Below are 12855 nucleotides of genomic sequence, written 5' to 3'. Positions count from 1 at the left end.
ATGCGACCCCTCATGAGAAAATGTTCGTTTTCCCCCGGAAGTCTACATCGGGAACCTCGCTACCGGCATGGTTGACTTCTCCTGGGCCCGTCCTACTGCGGAGGCACGTGAGGACGCATAAAACGGACCCCCTGGTCGAGCGGGTGCACCTCCTACACGCCAACCCCCAGTATGCCTGGGTGACATACCCAGACGGGCGGGAGGACACGGTCTCCATACGAGATCTCGCACCCTCGGGTACCCCTGAATTACCACCGTTATCCCCCTTACCACCGTTATCCCCCTTACCACTGTTATCCCCCACCACCCCTCCCAACCCAACCCCTGCAGACGGCATGCCAAAGCCCCAGGAATCTTCGCCAACCACCCAGACACCAGACCCGACGTCGGATGCTGCAACACCACCGCCGCCACCACGACGATCAGGACGTCAGACAAGGCCTCCTGATAGACTTAACTTGTAGTACCCTTCACCCCGCCGGACTTCACATTAAACAAGGGGTGAATGTGGTAAACCACTGTATTGTATATTGCCACCTCTGGGTGGCACTGTGTATGGAGGCATGCCTCAGCTGACTCCACCCACCACTGTGTGGGTTTCGTTCAGACTTGTTCAGTCACTCACGAAGAAGCATGGTCTCTTCTTAGCTAATAAAAGCCTTATTCATCTCTTCTTTCGACTCATCATCTCTTCTTCGACTCATCACCTTTTATGAAGTAATTGATAAGCGTATCAATTGTGAACAGAGCGGGACGATTTCCCCCGGTCTCTGTATGTTTACGATATCGTGAACACAGCGGGAATATTTCCCCCGGTCTCTCAGTGTTAATGATATCGTGAAGACAGCTGGAAGATTTCCCCCGGTCTCTGTGTATTAATGATATCATGAACACAGCGGGAGGATTTCCCCCGGTCTCTGTGTGGTAATGATATCGTGAACACAGCGGGAAGATTTCCCCCAGTCTCTGTGTGTTAATGATATCATGAACACAGCGGGAAGATTTCCCCCGGTCTCTGTGTGTTCATGATATCGTGAACACAGTGGGAAGATTTCCCCCGGTCTCTGTGTGTTAATGATATCGTGAACACAGCGGGAAGATTTCCCCCGGTCTCTGTGTGTTAATGATATCGTAAACACAGCGGGAAGATTTCCCCCGGTCTCTGTGTGTTAATGAGATTGTGAACACAGCGGGATGATTTTTCCCTGTCTCTGTGTGTTAATGATATCGTGAACACAGCGGGAAGATTTCCCCCAGTCTCTGTGTGTTAATGATATCATGAACACAGCGGGAAGATTTTTCCCGGTCTCTGTGTGTTACTGATATCGTGAACACAGCGGGAAGATTTCCCCCCATCTCTGTGGGTTAATGATTTCGTGAACACAGCGGGAATATTTCCCCGTTCTCTGTGTGTTAATGATATCGTAAACACAGCGGGATGATTTCCCCCGGTCTCTGTGTGTAAATGATATCATGAAAACGGTGGGAAGATTTCCCCGGTCTCTGTGTGTTAATGATATCGTGAACACAGCGGGAAGATTTCCCCCGGTCTCTATGTGTTAATGATATCGTGAACACAGCGGGAAGATTTCCCCTGGCCTCTGTGTGTTAATGATATCGTAAACACAGCGGGAAGATTTCCCCCGGTCTCTGTGTGTTAATGACATCGTGAACACAGCGGGAAGATTTCCCCGGTCTCTGTGTGTTAATGATATCGTAAACACAGCGGGAAGATTTCCCCCGGTCTCTGTGTGTTAATGATATCGTGAACACAGTGGGAAGATTTCCCCCGGTCTCTGTGTGTTAATGATATCGTGAACAAAGTGGGAAGATTTACACCGGTCTCTGTGTGTTAATGATATCGTGAACACAGCGGGATGATTTCCCGCGGTCTCTGTATGTTAATGATATCGTGAACACAGCGGGAAGATTTCCCCCGGACTCTGTGTTTTCATGATATCGTAAACACAGCGGGAAGATTTCCCCTGGTCACTGTGTGTTAAAGAAATCGTGAACACAGCGGGAAGATTTCCCCGGGTCTCTGTGTGTTAATGATACCGTGAATACAGCGGTAAGATTTCCCCAGGTCTCTGTATGTTAATGATATCATGAACACAGAGGGAATATTTCCCCCGGTCTCTCTGTGTTAATGATATCGTGAAGACAGCTGGAAGATTTCCCCCGGTCTCTGTGTATTAATGATATCATGAACACAGCGGGAGGATTTCCCCCGGTCTCTTTGTGTTAATGATATCGTGAACACAGCGGGAAGATTTCCCCCAATCTTTGTGTGTTAATGATATTGTGAACACAGCAGGAAAATTTCCCCGGTCTCTGTGTGTTAATGAAATCGTGAACACAGCGGGAAGATTTCCCCCGGTCTCTGTGTGTTAATGATATCGTGAACACAGCGGGAATATTTCCCCCGGTCTCTCAGTGTTAATGATATCGTGAAGACAGCTGGAAGATTTCCCTCGGTCTCTGTGTATTAATGATAACATGAACACAGCGGGAGGATTTCCCCTGGTCTCTGTGTGGTAATGATATCGTGAACTCAGCGGGAAAATTTCCCCCGGTCTCTGTGTGTTAATGATATCGTGAACACAGCGGGAATATTTCCCCCGGTCTCCATGTGTTAATGATATTGTGAACACAGCGGGAAGATTTCCCCGGTCTCTGTGTGTTAATGATATCGTAAACACAGCGGGAAGATTTCCCCCGGTCACTGTGTGTTAAAGAAATCGTGAACACAGCGGGAAGATTTCCCCCGGTCTCTGTGTTAATGATACCGTGAATACAGCGGGAAGATTTCCCCCGGTCCCTGTATGTTAATGATATCGTGAACACAGCGGGAATATTTCCCCCGGTCTCTCAGTGTTAATGATATCGTGAAGACAACTGGAAGATTTCCCTCGGTCTCTGTGTATTAATGATAACATGAACACAGCGGGAGGATTTCCCCTGGTCTCTGTGTGATAATGATATCGTGAACTCAGCGGGAAAATTTCCCCCGGTTTCTGTGTGTTAATGATATCGTGAACACAGCGGGAATATTTCCCCCGGTCTCTGTGTGTTAATGATATCGTGAAGACAGCGGGAAGATTTCCCCCAATCTTTGTGTGTTAATGATATTGCGAACACAGCGGGAAGATTTCCCCGGTCTCTGTGTGTTAATGATATCGTGAACACAGCGGGAAGATTTCCCCGGTCTCTGTGTGTTAATGATATCGTGAACACAGTGGGAAGATTTCCCCCGGTCTCTGTCTGTTGATGATATCGTGAACACAGCGGGAAGATTTCCCCCGGTCTCTATGTGTTAATGATATTGTGAACACAGCGGGAAGATTTCCCCCGGCCTCTGTGTGTTAATGATATCGTGAACACAGCGGGAAGATTTCCCCCGGTCTCTATGTGTTAATGATATTGTGAACACAGCGGGAAGATTTCCCCGGTCTCTGTCTGTTGATGATATCGTAAACACAGCGGGAAGATTTCCCCCGGTCTCTGTGTGTTAATGATATCGTTAACACAGTGGGAAGATTTTCCCCGGTCTCATGTGTTCATGATATTGAGAACACAGCGGGATGATTTCCCCCGGTCTCTGTGTGTTAATGATATCGTAAACACAGCGGGAAGATTTCCCCCGGTCTCTGTGTGTTAATGATATTGTGAACACAGCGGGATGATTTTTCCCGGTCTCTGTGTGTTAATGATATCGTGAACACAGCGGGAAGATTTCCCCCGTTCTCTGTGTATTAATGATATCGTGAACAGAGCGGGAAGATTTCACCCGGTCTCTTTGTATTAATGATATCGTGAACACAGCGGGAATATTTCCCCGGCCTCTGTGTGTTAATGATATCGTAAACACAGCGGGATGATTTCCCCCGGTCTCTGTGTGTTAATGATATCGTGAACACAGCGGGAATATTTCCCCGGTCTCTGTGTGTTAATGATATCGTAAACACAGCGGGATGATTTCCCCCGGTCTCTGTGTGTTAATGATATCGTGAAAACAGTGGGAAGATTTCCCCCGGTCTCTGTGTGTTAATGACACCGTGAATACAGCGGGAAGATTTCCCCGGGTCTCGGTATGTTAATGATATCGTGAACACAGTGGGAAGATTTCCCCCGGTCTCTGTGTGTTAATGACATCGTGAACACAGCGGGAAAATTTCCCCCGGTCTCTGTGTGTTAATGATACCGTGAATACAGCGGGAAGATTTCCCCGGGTCTCGGTATGTTAATGATATCGTGAACACAGCGGGAATATTTCCCCCGGTCTCTCTGTGTTAATGATATCGTGAAGACAGCTGGAAGATTTCCCCCTGTCTCTGTGTATTAATGATATCATGAACACAGCAGGAGGATTTCCCCCGGTCTCTGGTGGTAATGATATCGTGAACTCAGCGGGAAGATTTCCCCCAATCTTTATGTGTTAATGATATTGTGAACACAGCAGGAAAATTTCCCCCGGTCTCTGTGTGTTAATGATATCGTGAACACAGCGGGAAGATTTCCCCGGTCTCTGTGTGTAAATGATATCGTGAACACAGCGGGAAGATTTCCCCCGGTCTCTCTGTGTTAATGATATCGTGAACACAGCGGGAAGATTTCCCCCAGTCTCTGTGTGTTAATGATATCGTGAACACAGCGGGAAGATTTCCCCCAGTCTCTGTGTGTTAATGATATCGTGAACACAGCGGGAAGATTTCCCCCGGTCTCTATGTGTTAATGATATTGTGAACACAGCGGGAAGATTTCCCCGGTCTCTGTGTGTTAATGATATCGTGAACACAGCGGGATGATTTCCCCCAGTCTCTGTGTGTTAATGATATCGTAAACACAGCGGGAAGATTTCCCCCGGTCTCTGTGTGTTAATGATATTGTGAACACAGCGGGATGATTTTTCCCGGTCTCTGTGTGTTAATGATATCGTGAACACAGCGGGAATATTTCCCCGGCCTCTGTGTGTTAATGATATCGTAAACACAGCGGGAAGATTTCCCCCGGTCTCTGTGTGTTAATGATATCGTGAACACAGCGGGAATATTTCCCCGATCTCTGTGTGTTAATGATATCGTAAACACAGCGGGAAGATTTCCCCCGGTCTCTGTGTGTTAATGATATCGTGAAAACAGTGGGAAGATTTCCCCCGGTCTCTGTGTGTTAATGATATCGTGAAGACAGCTGGAAGATTTCCCCCTGTCTCTGTGTATTAATGATATCGTGAATACAGCGGGAATATTTCCCCCGGTCTCTCTGTGTTAATGATATCGTGAAGACAGCTGGAAGATTTCCCCCTGTCTCTGTGTATTAATGATATCATGAACACAGCGGGAATATTTCCCCCGGTCTCTCTGTGTTAATGATATCGTGAAGACAGCTGGAAGATTTCCCCCGGTCTCTGTGTGTTAATGATATTGTGAACACAGCGGGAGGATTTCCCCCGGTCTCTGTGTGTTAATGATATCGTGAACACAGCGGGAAGATTTCCCCCAATCTTTATGTGTTAATGATATTGTGAACACAGCAGGAAAATTTCCCCCGGTCTCTGTGTGTTAATGATATCGTGAACACAGCGGGAAGATTTCCCCGGTCTCTGTGTGTTAATGATATCGTGAACACAGCGGGAAGATTTCCCCCGGTCTCTGTGTGTTAATGATATCGTGAACACAGCGGGAAGATTTCCCCCAGTCTCTGTGTGTTAATGATATCGTGAACACAGCGGGAAGATTTCCCCCGGTCTCTATCTGTTAATGATATTGTGAACACAGCGGGAAGATTTCCCCGGTCTCTGTGTGTTAATGATATCGTAAACACAGCGGGAAGATTTCCCCCGGTCACTGTGTGTTAAAGAAATCGTGAACACAGCGGGAAGATTTCCCCCGGTCTCTGTGTGTTAATGATACCGTGAATACAGCGGGAGGATTTCCCCCGGTCTCTGTGTGATAATGATATCGTGAACTCAGCGGGAAAATTTCCCCCGGTCTCTGTATGTTAATGATATCGTGAACACAGCGCGAAGATTTCCCCCAGTCTCTGTGTGTTAATGATATCGTGAACACAGCGGGAAGATTTCCCCCGGTCTCCATGTGTTAATGATATTGTGAACACAGCGGGAAGATTTCCCCGGTCTCTGTGTGTTAATGATATCGTAAACACAGCGGGAAGATTTCCCCCGGTCTCTGTGTGTTAATGATATCGTGAACACAGCGGGAAGATTTCCCCCGGTCTCTGTGTGTTAATGATATCATAAACACAGCGGGAAGGTTTCCCCCGGTCTCTGTGTGTTAATGATGTCGTGAACACAGCGGGAAGATTTCACCCAGTCTCTCTGTGTTAATGATATCATAAACACAGCGGGAAGGTTTCCCCCAGTCTCTCTGTGTTAATGATATCGTGAACACAGCGGGAACATTTCCCCCGGTCTCTGTGTGTTAATGATATCGTGAACACAGCGGGAAGATTTCCCACGGTCTCTGTGTGTTAATGATATCGTGAACACAGCGGGAATATTTCCCCGGTCTCTGTGTGTTAATGATATCGTAAACACAGCGGGATGATTTCCTCCGGTCTCTGTGTGTTAATTATATCGTGAAAACAGTGGGAAGATTTCCCCCGGTCTCTGTGTGTTAATGATATCGTAAACACAGCGGGAAGATTTCCGGGTTTCTGTGTGTTAATGATATCGTGAACACAGCGGGAAGATTTCCCCCGGAGTCTGTGTGTTAATGATATCGTAAACACAGCGGGAAGATTTCCCCCGGAGTCTGTGTGTTAATGATATCGTGAACACAGTGGGAAGATTTCCCCCGGTCTCATGTGTTCATGATATCGAGAACACAGCGGGATGAATTCCCCCGGTCTCTGTGTGTTAATGATATCGTAAACACAGCGGGAAGATTTCCCCCGGTCTCTGTGTGTTAATGATATTGTGAACACAGCGGGATGATTTCCCCCGGTCTCTGTGTGTTAATGATATCGTGAACACAGCGGGATGATTTCCTCCGGTCTCAGTTTGTTAATGATATCGTGAAAACAGTGGGAAGATTTCCCCCGGTCTCTGTGTGTTAATGATATCGTAAACACAGCGGGATGATTTCCTCCGGTCTCTGTGTGTTAATGATATCGTGAAAACAGTGGGAAGATTTCCCCCGGTCTCTGTGTGTTAATGATATCGTAAACACAGCGGGAAGATTTCCCCCGGTCTCTGTGTGTTAATGATATTGTGAACACAGCGGGACGATTTTTCCCGGTCTCTGTGTGTTAATGATATCGTAAACACAGCGGGAAGATTTCCCCCGGTCTCTGTGTGTTAATGATATTGTGAACACAGCGGGACGATTTCCCCCAGTCTCTGTGTGTTAATGATATCGTGAACACAGCGGGAAGTTTTCCCCCAGTCTCTGTGTGTTAATGATATCGTGAACACAGCGGGAAGATTTCCCCCGTTCTCTGTGTGTTAATGATATCGTGAACAGAGCGGGAAGATTTCACCCGGTCTCTGTGTGTTAATGACATCGTGAACACAGCGGGAAGATTTCCCCGGGTCTCTTTGTGTTAATGATATCGTGAACACAGCGGGAAGATTTCACCCGGTCCCTGTGTGTTAATGATATCTTGAACACAGCGGGAAGATTTCCCCCGGTCTCTGTGTGTTAATGATATCTTGAACACAGCGGGAAGATTTCACCCGGTCTCTGTGTGTTAATGATATCGTGAACACAGCGGGAATATTTCCCCGGTCTCTGTGTGTTTATGATATCGTAAACACAGCGGGATGATTTCCCCCGGTCTCTGTGTGTTAATGATATCGTGAAAACAGTGGGAAGATTTCCCCCGGGCTCTGTGTGTTAATGATATCGTGAACACAGTGGGTAGATTTCCCCCGGTCTCTGTGTGTTAATGATATTGTGAACACAGCGGGAAGATTTCCCCCGGTCTCTGTGTGTTAATGATATCGTAAACACAGCGGGAAGCTTTCCCCCGGTCTCTGTGTGTTAATGATATCGTGAACACAGCGGGAAGATTTATCCCAGTCTCTGTGTGTTAATGATATCGTGAACACAGCGGGAAGTTTTCCCCCAGTCTCTGTGTGTTAATGATATCGTGAACACAGCGGGAAGATTTCCCCCGGTCTCTGTGTGTTAATGATATCGTGAACACAGCGGGAAGATTTCAACCGGTCCCTGTGTGTCAATGATATCTTGAAAACAGCGGGAAGATTTCACCCGGTCTCTCTGTGTTAATGATATCATAAACACAGCGGGAAGATTTCCCCCAGTCTCTTTGTGTTAATGATATCGTGAACACAGCGGGAATATTTCCCCCGGTCTCTGTGTGTTAATGATATCGTGAACACAGCGGGAATATTTCCCCCGGTCTCTGTGTGTTAATGATATCGTGAACACAGCGGGAATATTTCCCCCGGTCTCTGTGTGTTAATGATATCGTGAACACAGCGGGAACATTTCCCCCGGTCTCTGTGTGTTAATGATATCGTGAACACAGCGGGAATATTTCCCCTGTCTCTGTGTGTTAATGATATCGTAAACACAGCGGGATGATTTCCTCCGGTCTCTGTGTGTTAATCATATCGTGAAAACAGTGGGAAGATTTCCCCCGGTCTCTGTGTGTTAATGACATCTTGAACACAGCGGGAAGATTTCCCCAGGTCTCTGTGTGTTAATGATGTCGTGAACACAGCTGGAAGATTTCCCCTGGTCTCTCTGTGTTAATGATATCGTGAACACAGCGGGAAGATTTCCCCAGGTCTCTTTGTGTTAATGATATCGTGAACACAGCGGGAAGATTTCCCCTGGTCTCTCTGTGTTAATGATATCGTGAAGACAGCTGGAAGATTTCCCCCGGTCTCTGTGTATTAATGATATCATGAACACAGCGGGAGGATTTCCCCCGGTCTCTGTGTATTAATGATATCATAAACACAGCGGGAAGATTTCCCCCAATCTTTGTGTGTTAATGATATTGTGAACACAGCGGGAAGTTTTCCCCGGTCTCTGTGTGTTAATGATATCGTGAACACAGCGGGAAGATTTCCCCCGGTCTCTGTGTGTTAATGATATCGTGAACACAGTGGGAAGATTTCCCCCGGTCTCTGTGTGTTAATGCTATCGTGAACACAGCGGGAAGATTTCCCCCAGTCTCTGTGTGTTAATGATATCGTGAACACAGCGGGAAGATTTCCCCCGGTCTCTATGTGTTAATGATATTGTGAACACAGCGGGAAGATTTCCCCGGTCTCTGTGTGTTAATGATATCGTAAACACAGCGGGAAGATTTCCCCCGGTCACTGTGTGTTAAAGAAATCGTGAACACAGCGGGATGTTTTCCCCCTGTCTCTGTGTGTTAATGATTCCGTGAATACAGCGGGAAGATTTCCCCCGGTCTCTGTATGTTAATGATATCGTGAACACAGCGGGAGTTTTTCCCCCGGTCTCTCAGTGTTAATGATATCGTGAAGACAGCTGGAAGATTTCCCCCGGTCTCTGTGTATTAATGATATCATGAACACATCGGGAAGATTTCCCCCGGTCTCTGTGTGTTAATGCTATCGTGAACACAGCGGTAAGATTTCCCCCAATCTTTGTGTGTTAATGATATTGTGAACACAGCAGGAAAATTTCCCCCGGTCTCTGTGTGTTAATGATATCGTGAACACAGCGGGAAGATTTCCCCCGGTCTCTGTGTGTTAATGATATCGTGAACACAGCGGGAAGATTTCCCCCGGTCTCTGTGTGTTAATGATATCGTGAACACAGTGGGAAGATTTCCCCCGGTCTCATGTGTTCATGATATTGAGAACACAGCGGGATGATTTCCCCCGGTCTCTGTGAGTTAATGATATCGTAAACACAGCGGGATGATTTCCCCCGGTCTCTGTGTGTTAATGATATCGTGAACACAGCGGGAAGATTTCCCCCGGTCTCTGTGTGTTAATAATATCGTGAACAGAGCGGGAAGATTTCCCCCGGTCTCTGTGTGTTAATGATATCGTGAACACAGCGGGAAGATTTCACCCGGTCTCTTTGTGTTAATGATATCGTGAACACAGCGGAAAGATTTCACCCGGTCCCTGTGTGTTAATGATATCTTGAACACAGCGGGAAGATTTCACCCGGTCTCTCTGTGTTAATGATATCATAAACACAGCGGGAAGGTTTCCCCCAGTCTCTTTGTGTTAATGATATCGTGAACACAGCGGGAACATTTCCCCCGGTCTCTGTGTGTTAATGATATCGTGAACACAGCGGGAATATTTCCCCGGTCTCTGTGTGTTAATGATATCGTAAACACAGCGGGGTGATTTCCTCCGGTCTCTGTGTGTTAATGATATCGTGAAAACAGTGGGAAGATTTCCCCCGGTCTCTGTGTGTTAATGATATCGTGAACACAGTGGGAAGATTTCCCCGGTCTCTGTGTGTTAATGATATCGTGAATAAAGCGAGAAGATTTAACCCGGTCTCTGTATGTTCATGATATCATGAACACAGCGGGAAGATTTCCCCAGGTCTCTGTGTGTTAATGATATCGTGAACACAGCGGGAAGATTTCCCCCGGTCTCTGTGTGTTAATGATATCGTGAACACAGCGGGAAGATTTCCCCCGGTCTCTGTGTGTTAATGATATCGTGATCACAGCGGGAAGATTTCCCCCGGTCTCTGTGTGGTAATGATATCGTGAACTCAGCGGGAAAATTTCCCCCGGTCTCTGTGTGTTAATGATATCGTGAAGACAGCGGGAAGATTTCCCCCGGTCTCTGTGTGTTAATGATATCGTGAACACAGCGGGAAGATTTCCCCCAATCTTTGTGTGTTAATGATATTGTGAACACAGCAGGAAAATTTCCCCCGGTCTCTGTGTGTTAATGATATTGTGAACACAGCGGGAAGATTTCCCCCGGTCTCTGTGTGTTAATGATATCGTGAACACAGCGGGAAGTTTTCCCCGGTCTCTGTGTGCTAATGATATCGTGAACACAGCGGGAAGATTTCCCCGGTCTCTGTGTGTTAATGATATCGTAAACACAGCGGGAAGATTTCCCCCGGTCACTGTGTGTTAAAGAAATCGTGAACACAGCCGGAAGATTTCCCCCTGTCTCTGTGTGTTAATGATACCGTGAATACAGCGGGAAGATTTCCCCCGGTCTCTCAGTGTTAATGATATCGTGAAGACAGCTGGAAGATTTCCCCCGGTCTCTGTGTATTAATGATATCATGAACACAGCGGGAGGATTTCCCCCGGTCTCTGTGTGGTAATGATATCGTGAACTCAGCGGGAAAATTTCCCCCGGTCTCTGTGTGTTAATGATATCGTGAACACAGCGGGAATATTTCCCCCGGTCCCTGTGTGTTTATGATATCTTGAACACAGCGGGAAGATTTCACCCGGTCTCTCTGTGTTAATGATATCATAAACACAGCGGGATGAAATCTCCCGGTCTCTGTGTGTTAATGATATCGTGAAGAAAGCGGGAACATTTCACCCAATCTTTGTGTGTTAATGATATTGTGAACACAGCAGGAAAATTTCCCCCGGTCTCTGTGTGTTAATGATATCGTGAACACAGCGGGAAGATTTCACCCGGTCCCTGTGTGTTTATGATATCTTGAACACAGCGGGAAGATTTCACCCGGTCTCTCTGTGTTAATGATATCATAAACACAGCGGGATGAAATCTCCCGGTCTCTGTGTGTTAATGATATCGTGAACACAGTGGGAAGATTTCACCCGGTCACTGTGTGTTAATGATATCTTGAACACAGCGGGAAGATTTCCCCCGGTCTCTGTGTGTTAATGATATCGTGAACACAGCGGGAATATTTCCCCGGTCTCTGTGTGTTAATGATATCGTAAACACAGCGGGATGATTTCCCCCGGTCTCTGTGTGTTAATGATATCGTGAACACAGCGGGAAGATTTCCCCCGGTCTCTGTGTGTTAATGATATCTTAAACAAAGCGGGAAGATTTCCCCCGGTCTCTGTGTGTTAATGATATTGTGAACACAGCGGGATGATTTTTCCCGGTCTCTGTGTGTTAATGATATCGTGAACACAGCGGAAAGATTTCCCCCAGTCTCTGTGTGTTAATGATATCATAAACACAGCGGGAAGGTTTCCCCCAGTCTCTTTGTGTTAATGATATCGTGAACACAGCGGGAACATTTCCCCCGGTCTCTGTGTGTTAATGATATCGTGAACACAGCGGGAATATTTCCCCTGTCTCTGTGTGTTAATGATATCGTGAACACAGCGGGAATATTTCCCCTGTCTCTGTGTGTTAATGATATCGTAAACACCGCGGGATGATTTCCTCCGGTCTCTGTGTGTTAATGATATCGTGAACACAGTGGGAAGATTTCCCCCGGTCTCTGTGTGTTAATGATATCGTGAATAAAGCGAGAAGATTTAACCCGGTCTCTGTATGTTCATGATATCGTGAACACAGCGGGAAGATTTCCCCAGGTCTCTGTGTGTTAATGATATCGTGAACACAGCGGGAAGATTTCCCCCGGTCTCTTTATGTTAATGATATCATGAACACAGCGGGAAGATTTCCCCTGGTCTCTCTGTGTTAATGATATCGTGAAGACAGCTGGAAGATCTCCCCCGGTCTCTGTGTGTTAATGATATTGTGAACACAGCAGGAAAATTTCCCCCGGTCTCTGTGTGTTAATGATATCGTGAACACAGCGGGAAGTTTTCCCCGGTCTCTGTGTGTTAATGATATCGTGAACACAGCGGGAAGATTTCCCCCAGTCTCTGTGTGTTAATGATATCGTGAACACAGCGGGAAGATTTCCCCCGGTCTCTATGTGTTAATGATATTGT

The sequence above is a fragment of the Somniosus microcephalus genome, chromosome 8 (genome assembly GCF_052327205.1).
Source record: "Somniosus microcephalus isolate GS21.2 chromosome 8, FLI_Smic_1.0, whole genome shotgun sequence".
Lineage (NCBI taxonomy): Eukaryota > Metazoa > Chordata > Chondrichthyes > Squaliformes > Somniosidae > Somniosus > Somniosus microcephalus.
This window is presented reverse-complemented; position numbering follows the sequence as displayed.